Source organism: Pongo pygmaeus, chromosome 14 (genome assembly GCF_028885625.2).
Source record: "Pongo pygmaeus isolate AG05252 chromosome 14, NHGRI_mPonPyg2-v2.0_pri, whole genome shotgun sequence".
NCBI lineage: Eukaryota > Metazoa > Chordata > Mammalia > Primates > Hominidae > Pongo > Pongo pygmaeus.
In genome coordinates this window covers 37,320,965-37,345,277 of record NC_072387.2, presented here as the reverse complement: position 1 = coordinate 37,345,277, position 24,313 = coordinate 37,320,965, and the positions used below count along the sequence as shown (strand labels likewise).

Below are 24,313 nucleotides of genomic sequence, written 5' to 3'. Positions count from 1 at the left end.
ATGACCTAGTTTAATAAAACCTGGCCTCATATCAAACAGATCACAGGTTTAATTCCTGGCTACAGCAGCTATATAACAGTACATACAAGAGACTGGTACAGGTTAAATTGCACAGTCTTATGCCTCATTTAATAAAGGACAACAAAGAAGCTTATATGGTTTCTATCATCTTAAGAGAATGCCCACGTGACATTTACTGAATCCACCAGTCCCTTTATCCCAATAACCAACATACTAAAATTCTGGGCTCTGGATTATGAATTTAAATATTAAAATGTGTTTGGTCTTTTTTTTCCTCCTGTGTTTTCTGCCTAAGGAAAAAGATGAATTAGGGAAAGGATTAACCTTACCCTGCCTCAAAAAACAGACTTTGTGACCCCGGTGCTTCTAATCCATTCTTGAGGATAATTTTGAAGCAGAAAATAAGATGTACACATTGCTGGGTTCCTTCACATTCTCCAAATCTGAGGATATTTCAATGACTTAGATACTTCTGAATCACATGTAGAAAAAAAAAACCATAACCTTCAGGAATCTCTCAGGTCTCTGGGAAACCAATTGCAACCAAAAATCCCCTCACATCTCATTATGCGGCACAAATTTAGTTCTAGGATTCCCCTGGCCTTGTTCAGCTGGTGTCCTCTAATGATAGAATTATCTGCTCAATTTTAAAGCAGCTCTGGGGGATGAGACAGGCTGGTCTAAAATGCATAGTATTTGAGAAATGAAAAAGACATTGAAGAGTAGAGCCAGTCCGGATCCAAGGAGACTGGAAAGCCTAGTGGCAACAGGCATGTCTGGCTACATTAGCTCCATCCTTCACCTCTCAGAGCTGTAAAATAAGAGCCATGGCAGCACCTGCCCCAGATGGGGTTCTGAGGAGCCAATGAGATAATGAGTGTTGGGCTCAGCACAGTACTGAACTAGGAGCACCCACTGTATGTGGCTGTTACTAGCATCTGCACAGGGTAAAGTCATTCCGTCCCATTAAGCACACATCAAGCACATGGTGCTCTATACCTAATCTAACATTCATTGCAGGAAAACCCACTAACTCCCCTTTTTCAAAAGCTATGCTATCCTAAATCTCTCTTGCTGCAGAGTATATACATCTTTACAGAATCATCATAAAGGATCTCTTCTTTAAAATAATGAGGACAACTATTTGAACCATACAGCGATAAATTATTTCAATCCAAAAATCATGAAGTTTCAGGACAGTGAGAATACCAGATCATCATCAAACCTATCATTCTGTTTCATTTTAATATTCATTAAGCCAGTGTTTTCACAAATACTCCCTCTGTGTTTTCTAATAAGGAATATCATTCTCTCTACTGAAAGATAAGGATACATGAAACTCAAAATTATTAGCTCAGTATCACAGCTGCCAAACATCAGATCCAAAGTGTCTTCATATTCTCACTCCCCTTGGTGTTCCACAGTCAAGGATAATGTCCACAAAGTAGAACAGACAGCTAAACAACTGCAGGGGTGGGAGGAATTAACTGATCTAAGTCTTCTTTATCTGGTTTCCCTTTTTCCTTCTGCTTCCTCCACTCATTAAAAAAAAAAAAATCTACATTTTTTTCTTCAAAACATAGATCATTTGTGTGTTGGGGGAGCAGAGGAGAGGTCGTTTTAGATGTAAACAATACTGGGGCCTTTTGCCCTAAATCTCATGAATGGTGTTTGTCATCAATCATGTTTCTGTGCTTCTGTATTCAGAGTATCAAATCCTCCACCATATGCATAGAGGGGAATTGGGGAGAAGGGGATAAATGATACAATAAGAAAACAAACTTTGGCCGGGCGCGGTGGCTCACGCCTGTAATCCCAGCAGTTTGGGAGGCCAAGGCGGGCAGATCATGAGGTCAAGAGATGGAGGCCATCCTGGCCAACGTGGTGAAACCTCGTCTCTACTAAAAATACAAAATCTAGCCAGGCGTGGTGGCACGCATCTGTAATCCCAGCTACTCAGGAGGCTGAGACAGAAGAATCACTTGAACCTGGGAGGCGGAGGTTGCAGTGAGCCGAGATCACGCCACTGCACTCCAACCTGGGCGACAGAGTGAGACTCCGTGTCAAAAAAAAAAACAACAACAACAAAAACACACACACACACACAAAGAACTAACTTTGCATCACCACAAAGAGGAGGCCCCTTGAATATCCCTCTGGTCAATTTGTCTCCAGCACCCAAGAAACCAAAAGCTTTTACTTAGGCCACATACTTTGTGTCCACAGCCTGGCATCTTTTCCATCTGTCATCTCTTCCTTCTCATGTCTTCAGCACTACAGTGGCAGCTACCAACGTTCCGGCCACTCCAGCGGCCACCACCATCCTCACCACCCCACAACCTCCACAACTTTCACCATGACTCCAACTACCGTGACTGCCACATCCACCTACTTACACTATGACTTTTTCCCGTATCTGTTCTAATTTCCTCAATAACTTTTCAATCACCAGTCACATACTCCACCTGTAGCCCCTAAATCTGGCCCCAAAGTATTGCCACATCCCACTTAGCCTGCATTTGTCAACCAATGTCTATCAAATACACATTAACAGCAACATCATAGCTTTCTGTTTCATCAGAAGATTAATTACAAAAATTTGTAAGTAATGAAGAACCATCCATTATGAATACACTCGACATTCTGAAAGCAAATCTCTTTTACTGGGAAAAACAGTCCAAGTTTAAATCGTCTTTGAGAACAAGGACATCACACAGGTGGTGGTCTATAGAATGAAGCTTTCATGATTAAAGTAGGGCGAATCCGAAAGCACATACTATAAATCAGCACATGGCAGAAACTCAGTCATAAATTTAGTTTAAAGCACACTTTAGGTGTTTCTTTCCTAGTTTTAGCCCTAGAAAGCTCAGGCTACCCTTCTGGGACCCCAAACCTATAGCTACTGTGCTTCTGGTAAGTTTCTTTCGAGCCACCCAAGTTTCTAATCAAAGCCAAACCTCAAACCTCAAACTCTTGTTTCTATCTTCTGTCCTCTATGACCAGACCTTAATAAAAAGTGTCCCTTCCTTAGAGTCTATCATGAGTTGAATCCCAACAAGGCAGAGCCAACTTGCCAGTTGCTCAGGTTGTGCACTGTGGAAGAGCACCATGTTTACGGAGGCATCAGTCTCATCATGAGCATCTCTCTACTCGTTTAAAAGCTGTTTGTATTTTTATTAAAACTTTGCTGATTTAAAGATGGGTAATTTGATTATTTATATTACAATTTTCCAGCACATGGCAATAAAATGTCTTGTTCTAAAAATCAGTATAGCTGAATAATTTCCCATCAGATGGAAGTGAATGTCTTACAGAGGGGTGCCTTTGTCTAATTTGCACAAAGCGCCATATGGGCTAGCAGCAGCCCTCAGAAAAGCTTCCCTCAAATGTTTTAAGCTTTCTGTGGTCTTGGCTGTTCACTAAAGCTTCTGCTCTTAGTTTAATGGACTGTTTGCACTGCATTCACTTTTTTCTTCCCAGTCTGGTCGTCTTCTCTCAGTAACTTCAGTTATCAAGCACGTCCCCTACTTAAAGCTCGTGTCCTATGTCTGTCCATTAATATTACTAAACACATGCTAGCAATAACATGACCCTTTGTTACAAAAGATTAATTACTACTAAGTAAGAGGTGTCAATTCTAAACACCCCCTACAAATTTAAAATCACTAACACGTTACTTGAACTCAGTCAATATCTAACTAGATTCCTCACAGCTTTAAAAAAAAAACAAATTAAGCTTTCATATAATTTATTTACATTGACTTCTTTCACTAATAATATCACTTATTAAAAAAAAAAAAACTACCACCAGCTATTTACCTTGAGTATAAGGAAGTAAACAACATTTGAGAGACAATCACAGGCCCAAATAGAATGGAATAATAAATCAGGTAGAAATCCACATGAACTCACCCTGCTCCCCAGAAAATGAGTTTTACTGCCATTGGTGACAACTGGCCCTAGTAAACAATCCAGCTGTGGAAACCTTAAAAAGAAAAAGATATAGGAAAATTTAGAAGGAGAAAGATTCAGGAAAGCATAAACAGTAATTTTATTATAATAGGTCTTCTCACCAAAACATAAAGTTAGTTCAGGAGTCCTTGAATCTATGCAATAATTATACCACAAACTCTTCATAATTGGAGTTGCTTCATCAACTCACCATTTTTTCCATTAGCTGAGTCTAGGATTTTAGATACACTTAATCTTATTTTCAGATTAATCCCCAGTGGATTACATGACTTCAGTTTTCTTTCTATATTAATCCCTCAAGTAGTTAATGATCTGAAAACTGATTCTTAAATAAACCATATAAATGAAGTATCTTAAGGACTTAAGACAGAGCTTTTGTCAGGGGAAGAATACCTCTGATATATGAATAATCACGTCCATTTTGTAGATCTTAATTTTCATATTACATACCAAATTTATACTGTCATGCTTATTTTCTTCTAATTTAGAAGCAATAAAAAACCAGAGGAACTATGAATCCTACAATATTAACAACATTAATATTAATTAAATCGTTAAGAAAACTTCAATTCAAAAAATCAGCAAATTACTCTCTTCTCTAAATTGTCCAACAAGAAGATTAGTTGTGAGTGGTAGAAAAGAGACAAATTTTCCTCCCAAATGTTACTGGCATAGATGCCACAGAATGCCTGCTATTAGTAGGTTGACTTACACAAAATTGCTGATACTCAACCATTTTTTTACCTACACATATAGCAACTTCATAATTTTTCCAAACAAAAAAAAAATTAGCACGGTTGAAAACCCCAGTGATTATGAAACAATCACATTTTCTAAACTACCTGTTGCTCAACATACATCATTTTTCTGAGCAACATCAATGGTTTGGGTATGAGTAACTGATTCCATTCTAACTTACCATTAATGGTACCTAAAAGATAAGAAAAGAAAGGAATTAACTCCATTATTTGGAAGGGCTTATGTGTATCTTTTCAATTCTTTCTTCCCACCCAGTCCCCATTTACTTCCAAACCCCTCAGCTTCCCCCTTGCAACATAAGACTCTTTTCCAAGAGCATAGATGTGACAGAAAGAAAAGCTGAGGGCTGGAAGACAAAAAGGTGAGAGGGAGCATGCTGATCTCTAACAGGGGCAGGTGAAAGGGAAAGCAGGCAAGAGCAAGCGAGGGACAAGATGCAGGGGGCAGATGGATGCAGGAATAAGATACAGAGGGAAGCGTGCAGAAGAGCTGCCCACTAGCTCAGGACAGGCATGGCCAGGGAGCAGCATCCCACACAGGTTCAAGCCCAAGTCCATGGGGAAATGAAGGGAACATTTACTTCTGTCTTGTAATAAATGTAGTAACCCATCTATTTTAGGACCTACCACAACTACCACCACCAGCACAACAGCATCACAACCACCCCACCACAATGTTAATTCGAAGCATGCACAACACTAATGGAAGTAAAAGCTAGTGGAATCAAGGCCATTTGGGTACCCCAGATATAGAAAATTCACAAGTTCCCAAAGTGCGTTTTCTTCTGAGAAGGATAGAAAAGGGTTTAAATAATTTTCCCTCCCACCAGGAGACCCATTAAATCAGCAGCCTACTATAAATTGTTTTGTTTTTGCATGAAAGAGCAGCCAGCTGCAAAATAAACTTTTTAATCTCCTTTTAGTACCACCCATTTCTCATTCCCTATTTTTTAGATTAATTATGTGAAGATAAGACGTAAGATTAAAATCAGCATTCTGTACCATGACAGAATGGTGGTGACAAAGTCAAAGTTGACATGCTAGATGAAACCTGCCATTTTGTTCACATACAATCAGAATCTTAAAAACACACAAGACCATGAAATGAAACGCAAGCAAAGTAAATCTGACATTCAGAGGCACTCTGTGTTGTTCCAATAGTGACTTTCCCCTTTAAACAGAGATATTTGGATCTACTGTGGACCACTACAGGGTTGAAGGTAAACGTATCAATGATGGCAATGACAGTACTAATTGTAACAGAAAAAAAAGAAAATTGTCATTATTATTATTATGGGTATGGTCATAGATAAAGAGCTGCAAATAGAACAGCTCTGAATTAATAGACAAGTTGGAATTATACTTCACATTGTGGAAAGGAGTTAGAACGTGACTTTATGTTAATACAGATATTAAATAATAGTGTGAACAAAATTAAGGAGTACTGGCTAAGGTCTGTGAAGTAGATATATACATGTGTAGAAGATGTCAGGTACCATTTCAATGAGGCCAATCTATGAAGAGCCACCTAAGAACCAACTGGTCAACCTCAAACAGAGTAGCCCTAGGCCACTGGTAATTACCACTGTGATCAGACTAGGGTCTACAGACCATCGGCCAGGAAACCGTACACAGAAGCTGATGTAAGAGGCAGGAAGAGCTGATGTTACCGAATGGCCCAGAATCCTAGATAAGAGTTGAGGACGTGAACTCTGCACATTGGTATGCAAACCCGAAACAGGTGGCTTCATAATAACCACAGAGAGAATTTGTTAAACATAGATTTGTTAAACATAGATTCCTGGACACCACCCTGAGGCTGACTGTTGTGCTCTAACAATTTATATTCTTGAAAGCTTTCCCTGGGTACTGCTGGAGCACAACTACAATGAAGAACAGGAGCTAGGGCAACAGATGGACACTACCAGAGACGCAGTCTCTCGATTCAGCAGGAGTCTGAGCTGGACCATCAGGTATGCTTCATATACTAGTTCACTTAATCTTCATAGCAACAGCCTGAGTAGATTTCAATCACCCAATGTTGCAGAATAGGAGACTAAGGGGGGCAGATCTGAAAGGTCAATAATTTGCCCAAGGTAACAACACAAGAAAGATCAAATCCCACCTCATCACTTACTTCTTGAAGCTCTTCTGTGGGCGTCCACTGCCTAATATGAAATGCATTCTAAAGCCCCTTGCAGGTGCCCTCGAATAACATGGCCCTCAACTCCAGCTCAGCCACACCACCCTTTCAACCACCCATTCCTGCTCCATGTGAACCAAGTTATAAGCAATCTCCTAGGCAGTGCTGTTGCAAGCCTCCCTGCCCTTGCTCCTGCCTCCTCCTAGAATGCCTCTGTCCTCATCTACCTCCTCTTCCAAGATGGAGCTCAGGCCTCTCCTCTTTGCAAAGCCCTTCCCGACCACTACCAACTCTTTCCCAGATAGAACTGACCACTCCCTTCCTTGGGTCTTGCAATAATTAGCACAATAAAATATGATACTTCTCTCCAGTATTCATACGCCTGACCCTATGTAGAAATAGACTATGATTTTTGAGAACAGATGTCAGTAAATATTTTAAGAATAAATAAATGCAGCGCTACAGCCAAAGCCAGAATTTGAATCTGGATCCAACTCAAAACCAGTATACCATGCTGCGTCTCTGAAAGCTTTGCATCTACTTTCATGAAAATCACTCTTAACATTGTCAAGACAGTAGCCACTCAGCAAGGGGTGGCCAATGAGCACTTGAAATGTGGCTAGTCTAAACTGAGATGTGCTGTAAGTATGAAATACATTATTTTGAGGATTCAACATGAAAAAATGTAAAATATTTCCACACGAAAAATGATATTTTAAATATTTTAGGTTAGATAAAATATATTAAAGTTAATTCCATGTTTCTTTTTGATTTTTAAATGCAGGTACTAGAAAACAGAAAATTACATATACAGCTCACATTATATTTCTATTGAACAGAAATATACCCCATAAAGTATACCTTAACTCCTCCTTATTAACAAATCCATTAACATGATGCTAAGCATAATTTAACCTTTCCAAATGACATAGAGCCAGAGCATCAAAGACTGTACTGCAGTGCTGAACAGCATGGCCCTGCTAAACACACAGAGTTTATCCCTACACGAAAAGCTCACAGAATATTGTTTTCAGAGTTCCACTGAACCACTAAGTTTCTACTCTACTATAGCTGCTGGCACTTCACATGTAACTTCTCAGGTTTCTAATCTTCCAATCTAGATATTTTACTGAAATCTGAGCAGGACCTGGGCAAGGCAGAGCACCTGCCTTGGGGGGAACTAAAACTCTCAGAAATGAAGATAAACAATTTCTTAAATAACAGCTTTACTGATATGTAGCCCAGATACCATAAAATTCATCATCTTAAAAGGTGCAATTCAATGGTTTTTATCATATTCACAAGGTCATGCAAGCATCGCCACTATCAAATTCCAGAACATTTTCATCATCCCCCAAAGAAACCCAAACCATTAGCAGATACTCCACAGCCCTCCTCAGCCCAGTCCCTGACAACCAGTAATCTATTCTGTCACTTGAATTTGCCTATTCTGAATACTTCATATAAACAGAATCATGTAACGTGGTATTTTGTGTCTGGCTTCTTTCAATTAACAAAATGCTTTCAAAGTTCAGCCATTTGTACCAGAAATCAGTACTTCACTGCTTTTTATGACTGAATAATATTCTCTTGTATGAATAAGCCATATCTTATTTATCAATCAGTTAATGGACATTTGGATTGTTTCCAGTTTGAGGCTCCTATGTACACATTCATGTGCAAGTTTTTATATGGATGTAAGTTTTCAATTCTCTTGAGTACACACTTAGGAATAGAGTTCCTGGGTCGTGTTGTTACTCTATGCCTGTAATTTGAGTAACTATCAACTACTTCCCAAAATGGCTGTACCATTCCACAGTCCCACCAGCAAGTACCAGGATTCCAACATTTCCATATCTTCACCAACACTTAATTTTGTCTTTTTAATTTTAGCTAACTTAGTGATACATTATTGTGGTTTTAATTTGCATTTCCCTAATGACTAATGTGGACTGCCTTTCCATATGCTTATTGGCCACTTGTATATCTTCTTTGGAGAAATGTCAATTCAAATCCTTTGTCGAATTTCTAATTGGGTTGTCTTTATCACCCTCAAAAAGTTATACTGCTGAATGAAATCATTTTTATATATTCTGGATACAAGATCCTTATTAGATACATAATTTGCAGAAATTTAATTTCATTGTTTGGGTTGTCTTTTCTCTTTCTTGATGATATCCTCTGAAGGAAACAATTCTGTAATTTTTATGAAGACTAACCTATATATTCGTCACTCCTGCTTTTTGTGTTACATATAAGAAAATATTGCCTAATCCAACATCATGAAGATTTACTCTTACTTTTTTTCCTGAGACTTATTGTTTTATATTTTACATTTAAGACAGCAATCCACTTTGAGTTAATTTTGTCTATGGTATGAAGTAGGATCCAACTTCATTCTTTTACACATAGGCATCTAGTTATTCCAGCGCCATTTATTAAAAAGATCACTCTTTCTTGAATTATCTTGTCACTCTTTTGAAAACCAATTAATAAAAAATGAAAGGGTTTGCTTCTGGGCCTTATGGATCAATTTTATACCACTGATCTATAAGGATATAATTTGCCTGCACCACACTGTCTTTATTACCGTAGTTTTGTGTTAAGTTTTGAAATTAGAACATGTGATTCCTTCAACTTTGTTCTGCTTTTTCAGGATTACATTGACTATTCTGGGTCCCTTGCATTTCTATATCAATTTGAGGATCAGCTTTTCAATTTATTGGGAGGAAAAGACCTCTGTGTTTTTGATAGTGATTACATTAAATCTGCAGATCAATATGGGAAGCACTGTCATTTTAATAATATTAAGTCTTCCAGTCCATGAACACAGGATGTCTTTCCATTTACGCACATTATCTTTAATTTCTTTTAACAACGTTTTGCAGTTTTTAGTGTACAAGTCCTGAATGTCTTTTGTTAAATTTGTTCCTAAATATCTTATTCTTGTTGATACTATTACAAATGGAAATTTCCATTTTGATACTGTTAATTGTAAGTGCATAGAAATACAATTGACTTTTATTAATCTTGTATACGGCCACCTTACTGAACTTTTTAGTTCTCACAGTCTGTGTATACAGTCCTTACGATTTTCTACATACAAGATCATGCCATCTGCAAAGAGATAATTTTACTTCTTCCTTTCCAATCTGGATGGTTTTTCTTTCTTTTCCTTGCCTTGGCTAGAACATCCAGTATTAGGCTGAATAAATGTGAAAACAGTAGACATCCTTGCCTGTTCCTTGTTTTAAGAGGAAAACAGTCTTTCACAAGTATGATGTTAGCTGTGGGTTTTTCATAGATTCCCTTCATTAGGTTGAGGAAGTTTCCTTCCATTCCTAGTTTTGTATTTTTATCATGAAGTGCTGTTTGAATTTGTCAAGTGGTTTTTTTGTTTGTTTGTTTCTATTAAGATGATTATGGGGTTTTTGTATTTTATTCTATTAATACGGTATATTAAATTGATTGATTTTCAGATGTTAAACCAGCGTTGTCTTCCTCAGATAAATCCCACTTAGTCACGGTATACAAACCTTTTTATATGTTGCTGATTTCTGTTTGGTAGTATTTTCTTGCAGATTTTTGTATCTGTATTCATACAGAATAACAGCGATACTTTTCCTGTGATGTCTTTGGCTTTTGTATCAAAGTACTACTGGCCTTAAAGAATGAGCCAAGAATGTTCCCTCCTTGTCTACCTTCTTGAAAAACATTATGCAAAACTGCTGTTAATTCTTTAAACATTTGGTAGAATTTACCAGTGAAGCCATCCCAGCCTGGGCTTTTCTTCATGGAAAAATATTTGATTACTAATTCAATCTCCTTTCTCGTTATAAGTCACTTCAGATCTGCCCTTTCTTCTTGAGTCAGTTTGGTAGTATGTGTCTTCCTGGGAATTTACCCATTTCATTCAGCTTATATAATTTGTTGAAATCAATTTATTTACAATGTTCTTATTTCTCTAAAATGGTAGTGATTCTCCTTTTACTCTGATTTTAATAACTGAGTCTTCTCTCTTTTTCTATTAGTCAGGTAAAGGTTTGTAAATTTTGCTGATCTTTTCAAAAGATAACTTTTTGTTTTTATTGATTTTTTCTATTGTTTTTCTATTCTCTATTTCATTTACTTCTGTTCTAGTCCTTACTATACATTACTTATTTTTTATTTATATTTATATAAATATATAATTTTAAATATATACAATTTTAATATATTGTCATATTATATATAAATATTTATATTTATATATTTAGTATACTTATTTAGTTTGCTCTTCTTTCTTTACATTATTAAGGTGAAAAGTTAGGTTGTTGGTCTGAGATCTTTCTTCTTTTGTTCATACAGTCATTAACAGCTAAAATAAAATCCCTCTAAGTATTGATTTAGTTGCATCTCAGAAGTTTGTGTTTTTGTTTTCATTCTTCTCAAACTATTTTCTAACTTGCCTTCTGATTTCTTCTTTAATCCACTAGGAGTATGTTAATTTCCACATTTTCTGTATTTCTGAAATTTCCCCCTATTCTTGATTTCTAATATCATTCCATTGTGGTCAGGGAACATATTCTGTATTATTTCGGCCCTTTTAAATTCATTGAAACTTATTCTGTGACCTATTACAGTCTATTTTAAAGAATTTCCTACAGGCATTTAAGAACAATGTATATTCTGCTACCACTGGGTGAAGTGTTCTTTAGGTGTCTGTTAATTCCAGTTGGCTTATAAAGTTGCTCAAGCCTTTTATTTCCTTGCTGATCTTCAGCAAGAAAATAAGATCTTCTGTTTCAACCCATTTTTGAAAATGAGGTATTGAGGCCGGGCACAGTGGCTCACACCTGTAATCCTAGCACTTGGGGAGGCTGAGGCAGGCAGATCACCTGAGTTCAGGAGTTTGAGACAAGCCTGGCCAACATAGTGAAAGCCTGTCTCTACTAAAAAAAAAAAAAAAATACAAAAAAATAGCCAGGCATGGTGGCATGCACCTGTAGTCTCAGCTACTTGGGAGGCTGAGGCAGGAGAATCGCTTGAACTCAGGAGGTGGAGGTTGCAGTGAGCCAAGATGGCACCACTGCACTCCAGCCTGAGCAGCAGAGCGAGACTCTGTCTCAAAAAAAAAAAAAAAAGGAAGGAAGGAAGAAAGGAAGGGAGTGAGGGAGGGAGAGAGGGAGGGAGGGAAGGAACGTGTATTGAAATCTCCAAATATTATTGTTGAATGTTCTATTTCTTCTTTCAATTCTGTTTCTGCTTCACATATTTAGGGGATCTATTGTTAAATACATGTATGTTCATATTTGACTTCCTGAGAAACTGATCCCTTTAACAACAGGTAATGACCTTCTTTGTCTTCTGCAATAATTTCTGACTTACAATATGTTTCACTTCATATTGGTATAGCCATTCCAGCTCTCCTTGTATTACTATGTTCAGGTTATATCTTATTCTATTCTTTTACTTTCACAGTATTTGTGTCTTCATATATAAAGTGAGTGTGGTGAATGGCATAGAGTTGTTATGTTTATTTCATGTTTATTAATTCTGCCAATCTATGCCTTTTGACTAGAGTGTTTAGTCCATTTACATTTAATGTAAAAACTAAAAATGGCAGGATTTTACACCTGCCATTTTGCTATTTGTTGTGTTATGTCTGATGTCTTTTTGTTCCTCCACTACTGCCCTCTTTTGTGTTAAATAGATATTTTTCAGTATATCATTTTCATTCTGTTTCTTTTACTGTACATTTTTTAGTTATTTTCTTAGTGGTTTGTACTCTTTTATATTTACCTATATAATTACCTTTACTGCTACTCTTTATTTCTTCTGTGGATTTGTGTTACTGACTTGTGTCCTTTAGTTACAAACTGAAAGATTACCTTTAATATTTCTTGTAGGGACAGTCTGCTAGTGACAAATTCTCTGTTTTTGTTTTTCTGAGACATCTTAATCTTTTGTTCTTTTTTGAATAACAGTTTTGCTGGATATAGAATTCTTGATTGACAGTTTTTTGTCTTTCAGCATTTTCAATACATCATTCCACCATCTTCTAGCCTCCACAGTTTCTGATGAGAAGTCAGCTGTTAATCTTATTGAAGAGCCTCTGTACATGACTACTCACTTCTCTCTTGCTGCTTGAGTTTTTGTCCATTATTTCCTCAAGTAATCTTTCTGTCCCCTTTCTCTCATTCTTCTCCTTTTGCGATTTCAATCATACATATGTTGGTATTCATAATGGTATCCCATAAATCTGATGTTCTGTTCATTTCTCTTCATTCTTTTGACTTTCTGTTCCTCATAGTATATAATTTCAATTGATTTATTTTCAAGTTTGCCGATTCTTTCTTCTGCTAGTTCAAATCTGTTGATGAGCCTCTCTAGTAACTTTTTTTCATTTCAATCATTGTACTTTTCAATTCCATAATTTCTATTTTGTTCCTTTTCTAACAATTTCCCCCTTTATTGATATTCTCTATTTGAAGAGACATCATTTTTCTACTTTAATTCTTCAGACAAGGTTTCCTTTAGCTCTTTGAACACATTTATAATAGCTAATTTAAAATGTTTGTCTACTAAGTCCAGTATCTGGACTTTCTCAGGGATACTTTTGTTTTTCCTGTTATGGCCCATATGCTACTGCTTGTGTGTGTGGAAATTTTATGTTGAAAACTGGATTTAAAAAAATACGGCAACCTAGAAATAAGATTCCACCCTGCATAAAGGTTTGTTGTTATATTTGTTGCTATTATTGTTTCTATTGCTATCTCCCAGACTAATTATGTAAAATCTACTTTGTTTATCATGTGCAGCTGCTGATGTCTAGCTCCAGTGGTCAGCTAATGATGGGACAGAGATTTCTGTCTTGAACCAATATATATCACAGCCTTTGCTGATGGATTATGCGTGTTGGGGGGTGGGGTACATGCTTTTAACACTCCAGCAGGTAGTTTACAACTCTTAGTCTTCTCTTCCTACTTTACTTATGCTAAGCCTCATTGTTAGTCTGAGATGACAGATTAAGGCCTTATTAAGTATTTCCTGGACATATAGACATGGGCCTTCTAGATTCCAAAGACCACATCAAAGGTTTTTAAAGCCTCCATAGATAGCTCCTTTTCCAATTTTTCCTTTTAAGTTTTTTGGTTAACCTCTTGTTAACCCCAACTGGTGTCACTGCCTCAGGCAGCTGAGAGGTTAAACAATTACTGCTGATTGTTTTCCAAAAATGCCACAGGGCTCTGCAAAACAAGCTTTGAGAATGGAGTTTTTTAAGAAGCTTCTAGAGCAATCATATAGTGACAATTTTCTGAGACTGGGGATCTCAGAGGGCTCTAAACCTGTTTTGTCCCTTTCAGTGGCTTCTAGGCTATTAGTTTTTTTTTTTTTTAGACGGAGTCCTACTCTGTCATTCAGGCTGGAGTTCAGTGGTGCAATCTCAGCTCACTGCAACCTCCACCTCCCGGGTTCAAGCGATTCTCCTGCCTCAGCCTCCCAAGTAGCTGGGATTACACACACACACCGCCATGCTTGGATAAATTTTTTTTGTACTTTTAGGAGAGATGGCATTTCACCTTGCTGGCCAGGCTGGTCTCAAACTGACCTCAGGTGACCCGCCTGTCTCGGCCTCCCACAGTGCTAGGATTACAGGTGTGAGCCACTGTGCCTGACTTAGGCTATTAGTTTTGAAGGCTACAATGGAGCTGCGGAGGAAGGAATGGGAATAAGGTAAGTTTAAAAATGACAAAGTTCACTTTTCTTACTGAGATTCAGTCCTTTTTCTTGAATAAATATTCCTCAGATTGTTATAAACCCTTCATTAATTTCCACCATTCTAAAATGGTTTATTTTGATATTTTTGCCAGTGCTTTCATCGTTGTTGTGCAGGAGAGACTTTTCAGAATGTCTTTACTCCAATGATTCAGATGTGTTCCAAGATAAATAATATATTCATGCAATATTTTTAAGAAATCAAAATTAATGTAAAAAATCCATGATGAACAAAGTATTAAAACTTTATAGATAGGCTCAGTAACAGTGCTGTTCCAAACCAAACTGGAGCCTGACACAAAAGGAAAACTCGGTAATACTGATCCTGTCTTCCTTTAAAATTTTGATATTTTGTTCATTAAGGATTTTTTGCATTAATCTTGATTTTCTAAACTGCATAAAATTTTTATTTGTATTACTAAGTGTCTTGGTGTCCCTTAAATTTTGTACCTGAGGCAAGTGCCCAACTAGCCTCTCTCTATTGCTGACCCTGGAGTGTTGCAGGAAGTCAGGGACCCGGAACAGAGGGACCAGCTGAAGCCATGGCAGAAGAACATAAATTGTAAAGATTTCATGGACATTTATTAGTTCCCCAAATTAATAATTTTATAATTTCTTACACCTGTCTTTACTGCAATCTCTGAACATAAATTGTGAAGATTTCATGGACATTTATCACTTCCCCAATCAATACTCTTGTGATTTCCTATGCCTGTCTTTACTTTAATTGCTTAATCCTGTCATCTTCATAAGCTGAGGATGAATGTCGCCTCAGGACCCTGTGATGATTGTATTAACTGCACAAATTGTTTAAACAATATGAAATCTGGGCACCTTGAAAAAAGAACAGGATAACAGCAATGTTCAGGGAACAAGGGAGATAACCTTAAAGTCTGACTGCCTGTGGGCTGGGCGGAACGGAGCCATATTTCTCTTCTTTCAAAAGCAAACAGGAAAAATATCGCTGAATTCTTTTTCTCAGCAAGGAACATCCCTGAGAAAGAGAATGCATTCCCAAGGAGGTCTCTGAAATGGCTGCTTTGGGAACGACTGTCTTTTACGGTTGTAGATAAGGGATGAAATAAGCCCCAGTCTCCCGTTGCGCTCGCAGGCTTATTAGAACGAGGAAATTCCCGCCTAATAAATTTTGGTCAGACTAGTTGTCTGCTCTCAAACCCTGTCTCCTGATAAGATGTTATCAATGACAATGCGTGCCCAAAACTTCATTAGCGATTTTAATTTCACCCCGGTCCTGTGATCTCGCCCTGCCTCCATTCGCCTTGTGATATTCTATTACCTTGTGAAGCACGTGATCTCTGTGACCCACACACTATTCGTGCACTCCCTCCCCTTTGAAAATCACTAATAAAAACTTGCTGGTTTTGCGGGTTGGGGGGCATCACGGAACCTGCCAGCATGTGATATCTCCCCCGGACACCCAGCTTTAAAATTTCTCTCTTTTGTACTATTTCCCTTTATTTCTCAGACCGGTCAATACTTACGGAAAATAGAAAAGGACCCACGTCAAATATTGGGGGCTGAATTTCCCCCGCTACCGGAGAAATGTGGCTGCAGGTCACATTCCTGCTTTTATTGTTATTCTCTAAACTGAGATATTAATGCTAACTCACATTTATATTTTATTCCAATATCCTGGGCCATTATCAAAATTATAATCCTAAAATTTAGCAGAAAAATTTCAGTATAAAGTTTGGGGGTAGAGGACAATGTATTTATATTAAAAATAACTTCAAAATCTGCCAGTAGTGGCAAATTAGCTCACTCAATATAAAACTAATTACTACCTGCCAGTTAAACTAATACAATGTGGATTTTAAAAAAAAAGAATACTTGCTAGAGTCTTCAGAAAACTAAACCTAATGTTTGGCATGTTCACTGTACAAACTTCCAATGATACCATGTAACACTAATGGAAAATACATCAGGCTTAGAAACATCAATTTCAACCAAAATTATTCTGCTACATGATTTCAATTCTCAAATTAACTTCCCCTGAAATAAACTGATAGTAATATAAGAATTAGAAGCAAAAAAATGTGTTTGGCTTAATATGTGGCAACATTTCCAACCTGAGAACACAATTATTTGTGTGTAGAAAAATAGTGCCTGTCTTGAGAAGCTATTTTCAATGAGTAATGTCAAACAGCTTAGCACAAAGATAATTAATTCTGGATGATTTGAGATTACTTCTCCCGTATTTACAGAGATAGTGTTCATATTAAATTTTTAGATTAGTACTTTGCAGTAGCAATCTGATGAAGTGTGGAAAATAAACTTCCCTATTAAGTGTTCATTATTTGCTTCTGCTGTTTTATTATCATTTATTGTAATCCAAGGCTCTATATTCCTTGCTTTCTCTATTGTACTTTTGGGGAAAAGCACTTAAAATCACTGTATCAATATCAGCCTGTTTCTGGACAAATGTATTTGCCTTATTACAGTCTTCATAGACGCTAATGCATTATGTTGGCTTTTCATTTCTGCAAGGTGAGTCAAACTTTCTAAAGTCAGTATCAGGCAGTCATCAATACTGGTTTGGCCCTAATCACATACACTGCTGGCTTATCTATAATGACTGTGTGTAAACACTGTTTTGTTTTTCTATGGGAACTGAACATACTGGTACAATGTGTCTACAGTAAACAGAGTAAAAAGACTAATAAGGAGAGGACCTCAGAGATCATATAGCCTATCCTCTCTGGGACAAGGGAAGTACATTTGGCTGAAATACAATAATCTTGTTTTTAAAATCTCTCAACAGATAAACAGTCTCTTCTTCTATCTAGTCTAACTGATAATAAAAAATAGAAATAAAGAGACCAAAGTAATCATTTTTTTATCTATTCATTCATCTAACCATTTATTTTAAATTTATTGATTTATTTATTTATTTAGCAGATGATATGACCATCTATCTGGAACATCCAAGGAAAATAACCACAAAACAAAGTTATAATTAATAAGAGTTTGAAAAGTGCTTGGTTACATTACATTTTAGAATAGCTTTCTATATATCAATTATTGGTTATATGTAATACAACCAACATATAGAATATACACAACCAATTAGAAGAAGGCCCACTTACAAAAGCTAAAGAAGAGGATCAAATACCCAGGAATGACCTTAAGTCCCCCATTTTCCAAATACAATAGGGCACGTGAGAGAAGCTTGCAAAGTAAGAGACCACATGAAGTCATGACAGGCACAGAGAAGAGTCAGCAACACCTGACTCCTATAAATGCCACCTCCCCTATGCCAGCTGCATATGCTTGCTCAAGCGGCTGTGATGCTCCCTACCCACCAGCAAACAATCCAAGGAACCCCTATATGAGAGATTTCTGTTTTGGTTGTTGGGAGTTTAAAATGGTTACAAGCTAACAGCTTAAAAAATGAAACAGCTATCCCATCCTGGTTCCATACCCCTGTCCCCATGAGTATAGAAAGGCTGTAACTAAAAACCAGCAGACAGGCCCTGGCTGCTGCTCCCCAATGGCTTCTTCACCTTCTCCACTGAGAAATTCATGACAGCCTGTTGCCAGGTCCACGTGTATGTGTGCATGTGTACGTGTGTGTGTGTGTATGTGTACGTGTGTGTGTATGTGTATGCGTGTGTGTGTGTGTGTGTGTGTGTATGTGTTGTTCTGGTTAGCAGATGTAGAGAAGCCATCTGGGCATGCAGGAGCCTCAGTCAACGACTGAGTAATTTCCCCTCCTCAAACCCTAACCAACCCCAGTTCCCCTTAAGCTGGGGATTCTTTCTAGCTCAGTTCAACTCAGAAAGTTGTTCTAGGTTCCTGATATTAAGACATTCCTCGAGCAAGAGCAGTGTGGTTCCCACTGTCCACATCTTTTATACATCATAGTTCCATTTGTTCCCAGGGTGACTGCAGGGAATCCAGGCTGGAGTGAGCTTGCCCCCAGCCTCTTTCCTATGACAAACCAGTGGGAGCCATCACTGAAAACATACACTCTCCTTCCTTACTCCTATTCAGGTATGGTCTAGGCTGGATTCTGATGCCCTGAGAGGTCCTCAGTTCCAAGCCACCATACTACTAAGGCCCCAAGAACAACACCAGTGTTCGTGGGCAGCCTCAGGTGGCTGGAGTGGGAGATGGGGCTGCTGTCGTGAGGAAAAGCTGGCCATGAGCATGAGATTCCCCCATTGCGGCCTGCAGCTGCCTCCCTGTGCTCCCCACAAATGCCAGCTGCACTCTGGTCAGGTGGCTCACTCTTCCATCTCCTTTAGGGCTCTGCTCAACATCTCCTTTCAGTGAGGCATCCCCTGACCACACTACTTGAAATAGCAATTCCCCATCTCCCATTCCTGCTCCCCCATCTCTGACTTATTTTCTCCATAGCAGTATCCAAACCTGATATATTAAGTACTTAACCTCATCTGATTCATTCCATTACACTGTAAGTTCCTCAAGGATGCAGCTTTTGTCTGTTTTATTTGCTGCTCTATACCTAATATGTAAAAGTGCCTGGTCTATGGAGAAACTCAAACTTTTTTGTTGGATGGATGGTGTTTAAAAAAAAAAAAAAAAAAAAAAAAGCTGGACACTGGTTAAAGGCAGTAAAGACACATTTTACCCAGTACAACTGCAGTGAGAGAAGGAGACTTCAGTATAGAACTGAGCTCAACTCCAATTCAGGTAGAGGTGACTGGGTGTTTTAAAGGGAGAATAAGGAAGTAGGGAGGAGAAATGAGAATGTGTGTGGGCTCAAGCAGGGTCAAGGACATACAACGTTACAGCAATCAGGCAAGGGGGCTTGCCAATGAGACTAGGCCATCTGTGACTGCTAAATGGCACTTGTCAAAGTTAGGCTCCTACCCATCTACAGAGACTAGAGGACAGAACCCTATCCTCCCTGATGATTACACTTCAAAGGAATGGCTCACAGACACTGAGGAAGACACTCCAGGTGGTAGGAGATACACATATATCTCAAAGGCACAGAGAAAGAATTACAATTGTAAGTTTTTAATAAACGATCTAACAAAATAAAAGTCAGGGGCCTATTATCATTTGTGTGGGCTAGAACAAAAGATAAATTCTTTGGGGCAGCCTTGAGCTTTTCTAGGTAGGAATGCAAGTGAGGCTGGGTGATCCCAGACACATGGCCTTAGGCTGCTAGACGCCATGTTGTATGGTTTGGCTGTGTCCCCACCTAAATGTCATCATGAATTATAATTCCCATAATCCCCATGTGTCATGAGAGGGACTAGGTGGGAGGTAATTTAATCATGGGGGAATTACCCTCATGTTGTTCTCGTGATAGTAAGTTCTCATGAGATCTGCTGGTTTTATACGGTGTTTTTCCCCCTTTTGCTCATTTTTCTCTCCTGCTGCCATGTGAAGAAGGACGTGTTTGCTTCCCCTCCCACCATGATTCTACGTTTCCTGAGGCCTCCCCAGCCATGCTGAACTATACGAGTCAATTAAACCTCTTCCCTTTATACATTACCCAGTCTCGGGTATGTCTTTATCAGCAGGGTGAGAACAGGCTAATACACCATGCTACAGTGTTTTCAAATCCCTTGGAGGGTGGGAGCACAGACAAAATTGTTTGTGTTGAAAGCTGCAGTTCTTACAGGCCAAGGTTGAGGCCCAGTTGAGAAGAGGGCTCAGGGGAGCCTGACTAAAGTTTGGTCAAAAAGAGAGTCTCTGTGGATGGGTGGGTGGATGGTAGATAGATGACTGATGGATGGATAATTGATAGACGAGGTATACGGGTTGGTGGGAAGGGTCAAGACGATAAGATCTAAAGGCATCCAAATTCACATAAGTAGAAGAAATCATTTCAGAGAAAAGGGGAAACTCCTTGACTCTTTTCAACAACTCGTTTCAAACATGTGTGTGGTAGATATTATAAGCCTCCCACTTGCTCATAAAAACTGCTAATGGGAACAAGCTGATACTCATCCAGTCCTTCCAAACCTGCATTTGTTTCCTGTAGGATATTTTCCAGGAATGAGTTTGTTTGCTTACTGTTGAAAATTCGTATTAGAGACCAATCCTGAGCTTACAGAAGGATCTCCTACGGACCTGATGCTATCTGTTCCTATTAACATTTTATTAATGAAGCATCTTTCAATAGGTTTTTTTCCTTCCTTTCCCCTTGGCATCCTGCCTCTGAGAGGAGGAAGAGCTTTAACCCACTTTCCTCCCTTCCCCAACCCATTTCCACTCTTCTCCACCTCCAGCTCACACACTGATCCAAAACAGTCCCGTGTGTGCGATCATGAGGCAAAGAGCTAGTTCTCCAGGTATGTGCCTGATTTCAGTGGCTCTATACAGCTCTAGGTTATAGCAGTTTACATTTTCTCAGCAAGTCAACTATGATATTGTACAGATTTTTTTTATCTTTTCAGATGACAAAAATTGAACTAAGAATAGGCAATTTTATAAGTTAATACTTGAACACAAGTTTGAAGACAGGGATAGATTCAGGGTCTGTGGAACCTTGGGTTTATATAATTGGGGGGTGGGAAGATAGAAAGAGTACTCTCCTTATTTAAAAAAAAAATCCAAAAGTACAAATACAAACTCAGGGATGACCACATGAACACACTGCCAATGCCCCTCCCAGAGGGCTCCAAAGAAGCCTCTGTGACGGAGGGACCTGAGGCTTAGGTTCATTAGCTCCCCAGTCAATCTGCCTCTGCTGTAGATAGAAAGGACTGGAGAGGTTTCTGCCATAGCATTCAAATCTCTAGAAAATCGCTAAGCATAACAGTCTTCTATTACATCAATCCCCCAGACGCTATTCTTACCTCTCTTTCACAAACCACCATCCCTGCTGTTCCCTCTAATTTGGCAACAGCAATTCATTATAAAAGTGCATATGCCGGAGTGGGTTTCGGCATCCTCCCGGATTTTGGCTTTAACAGTCTAGTTCCGTGTCAATTATGTAATAGCCAAAACAGGGAGTTTAATGGAGTACCAAAAGCACAGTCATAGCTCTTACATAAGCCTTCATAAACCATCCATAAGATCTGCTCCTAGATTTGGATATTTGGGATTACATAAGGTAGACAGAAAACACTGACTCAGAGGCCAGGTTTCTTTCTGACCTTAAAAACAATAAAAACTTTTTGCACTTAATTTACTAGTTTATAGTAAAAGTTTTTAATTTGATACGGAAAATAATCTTTCCTATGACTTACTTTACCGTGTAAACATAAAGGAATATCCTGCCACTACTACTCAACTTTCATTGGTACTTCTGCAAATGAAATATATCACTTAAGATTCCCATAAGCATTCTACATGGAATTATGGGTCCCTGATAATCAACTACTCTTTGCAGGAAAATCAAGAAAGAGCATTTAGACAAAACACAAAAGTCTACATGCTGTAATTCTCTGATGTGTCCCCTTTCCAATACCATTTTTTTCTTCCCATGTTTCTAACAACGTATTTTTGACTTACTTAAACCACTGTAGCAACATCATAGGCTACAAAAAGTGACAATACAATGCTCCACAATGGGTCCCACCCCTGGCTATACGTTAGAATCACCAGAAAAGCTTTTTAACATTACAGGTATCAAGGTATCACCTCAGACCAATTATAACAGAATACTGGGTGGAGGAGGGACAAGGGCTGTTCCCAGCCATCAGTATATCTGATGTTTTCTACTTTTGTTTTTTACCTGAAAAAAATAGCCATAAATGTGAGTACTGGTTTTGGGGCCTGGGGAAAGGGAAGGGAAACAGAGACACATCTTTAATAACTGGCAACTCACAATTATTGTTTCCATCAGAGATAAAAATAAAATCATTCAATAGTTTGAAAACTAGAAAGTATATATGTAGGATCTTTTTATCAATAAGTAGTCAAAGAATTCTCACAAATTCATAATAGACTTTACAAAACCAATTTTTCAATGCTTTACAATTTTACCTACTGACTTTTTTTAAATATAGGGTCCTATATTATCTTAAAAGGGTACCTCAAGCTAAGACCACTGCTTATCTCCAAGTAAACTAAAAGCATGACACTCTCTTCTTAGGTGCCCTGGTAATCACACATAACTTTACCAATGAGCAAATTTTTTTTAAGCATTTATATAACAGAGAGTACAGGCGCCTTTGGTATCCTGCCAAGAGTACTTCTTTCCGTGTTTGTATTTAAAATAGAATGGTAGTAACATCACTTGTGTGCCTGTAATTCCTTCTGTGCACAGGCTCAGAATGAAAAAAAAAAAATGGATGTAGCAAGCCGCTTCACTGCTTTACCATTATAAAGCTTGAAGGAAATAACACACTCATACTAAATTAAGACGAAGACTCAGACCAAATTATCCAAAGCTGGGGGTGGGTAGGGGAGAACTCGCCTTAACTAACCTACCAACGCCTCTAAAGCAGTGGGTGTTGAACCTGGCAGCACGCAAAGGTGCCAAAAGAGCTGCAGTCCCTCAGCCAGAGCAGGTGATGTGGGCAGGAAGCATCAGCGCTCTGGAAACGAGAAGCCGAACCAGCCCGGCGCTGCCCAGAGCCCGGCTGCGCGCGCCCCAACTCCGCTCACCTGTCTTCGGCGGGTCCAGAGGGCGGGCAGCAGAGCCAGCCGACCCCGCCGGACCGCGCAGCAGAGGATTCGCTCACCTGGGTCAAAAAGAGCCAAGAAAGATGTAATGTCCAAGAGGCCACCACTGCCCTCACGGAGACGCTCATCTCGGGCCAGGTTCCGCCACGCTGCTTCCTCCTCCTCTCCAGCTCGAGTTTTCTATTTACCGACAGGTCTGTACTCCGCTAAGCGGTCAAGGGTTTCCGCAGAAAGGGGGAGATAAACTTGCCCTGAAAGCCGGCGGCGGCGGCGCAGGTGGAGCGCGAGGGGCGCCCCCGCACCTGGAGCCGCAGGCGCTCGCTATCACCTCTGCCCGCCCACGCCCGCGCCGCGGCTGCGCCCCGCTCCGCGCCCCCGCACTCACCTCGGCGTAGGCACCGCCCAGGCCGCCGCCCCCGCTCGAGCGCCGGGGCGCAGCCGGGGACCGGAGCCACCCGCACGACGCCCAGGCGCTCCCGGCTCCGCCGCCGCCGCGGCTGCTCCTCTAGCCGCCTCGCCTGGACAAAGAGAAGCCGCGGGGCCGGCGGCCGCCCAGCCCAACCTTCGCAGCGCGCCACGCAGCCGGCGCGCCTCGCCCGCGAGGTGCCGTCCGCGGTGGCAGTGGCCGGGCGGCGAGCGGGCCCGAGCGGTAGGCGGCGCGGGGCAGCTGATGCGCGCACCCCCTCCTGGCCGCCCGGAGACGCACTCGCCGAGACCCAGGCGCCTCCTCCCAGCCCGCGCTCCGCGCTCCGCGTCGCAGCCCCACAGCCGGGAGCCGCAGCGCCCTCTGCCGACGGCCCCTGCGCCGGCTCCTGCGCCCGCGCCTGCCCGCCTCAGCTCCAGCTGCAGCTCCAGCTCCAGCCCCAGCCCCAGCCCCAGCCCCAGCCCCAGCCTCCGGAGGCGGCGGGCGCGGCGCGGGCGGCTGCCCCGCTGGTCACCGTGGTGCCCGAGCGTCGGGAGACCCCAGGAGGAAGGAGTAAGAATGAGTTGGCCGCTCCAGGGCAGGCCTCCAGGAATGGGTTCCGCTGTTTTCCGCTCAGAACAGAAAAGGGCGCCGCTTCGAATTAGGCCCAGCAGGAGGCATTGG

General features: G+C 40.0%; 1 protein-coding gene across 3 annotated transcripts in view; it reads right to left on the bottom strand.

The window, feature by feature from the left end:
• MTUS2 (microtubule associated scaffold protein 2) overlaps positions 1 to 23,934 on the bottom strand; it is a 703,857-nt gene extending 679,923 nt beyond the window's left edge. For 2 of the 3 annotated variants that reach the window (XM_054446530.2, XM_054446533.2), the window contains exons 1-2: positions 23,286 to 23,675; positions 3,934 to 4,006 (exon numbers count right to left, since the gene is read on the bottom strand). The gene's annotated coding sequence lies outside the window, so the exon portion shown is untranslated. Of the gene's footprint in view, positions 1 to 3,933; positions 4,007 to 23,285 lie in introns of all 3 variants that reach the window. The other variant, XM_054446532.2, reaches the window with a different exon arrangement.
• Positions 23,935 to 24,313: the final 379 nt, after the last annotated feature.